This window comes from Arachis ipaensis, chromosome B07 (genome assembly GCF_000816755.2).
Source record: "Arachis ipaensis cultivar K30076 chromosome B07, Araip1.1, whole genome shotgun sequence".
Classification (NCBI taxonomy): Eukaryota; Viridiplantae; Streptophyta; class Magnoliopsida; order Fabales; family Fabaceae; genus Arachis; species Arachis ipaensis.
Genome location: NC_029791.2, coordinates 108467358 through 108467830, shown reverse-complemented (window position 1 = coordinate 108467830; position 473 = coordinate 108467358).

Genomic DNA, 473 nt, shown 5'->3' with positions numbered 1-473 from the left:
CTATCTTTTCTTGACAAAAAAAGTTAGCATCCATCTATTTGTAAGTTTTCATTTCAAAAACTTCTTAAATAATTCTTTCATTCGGTGTCATTTAGACTAAAATATTGTCCTATTTTTTCAAACTTCAACTATTTGTCCCAATTTGCCATGGAGGACATTGGTGATTGTAACACCCTAACTACCAAAGCTCACGCTTCCGGCTGCGCGACTCTGATAGCTTGGACATTATGACGACTCTTATACTATTTAATACTAAAATATGAGCCTATTTAAAACTTTAAACCGCAACACCGCTCCAAAGTACTTTTATTATGTAACGTACATCCATACATACAATACAACTTACAAAAACTCTCAAAGAGTACATACATATATATACATAAATAACTTTACCAGCATTAGCCAATACAATTCCTATCCCTCTTACAGAATACATATAGATAAAGGCAAGGGAACAATAAGCAATAACTAAA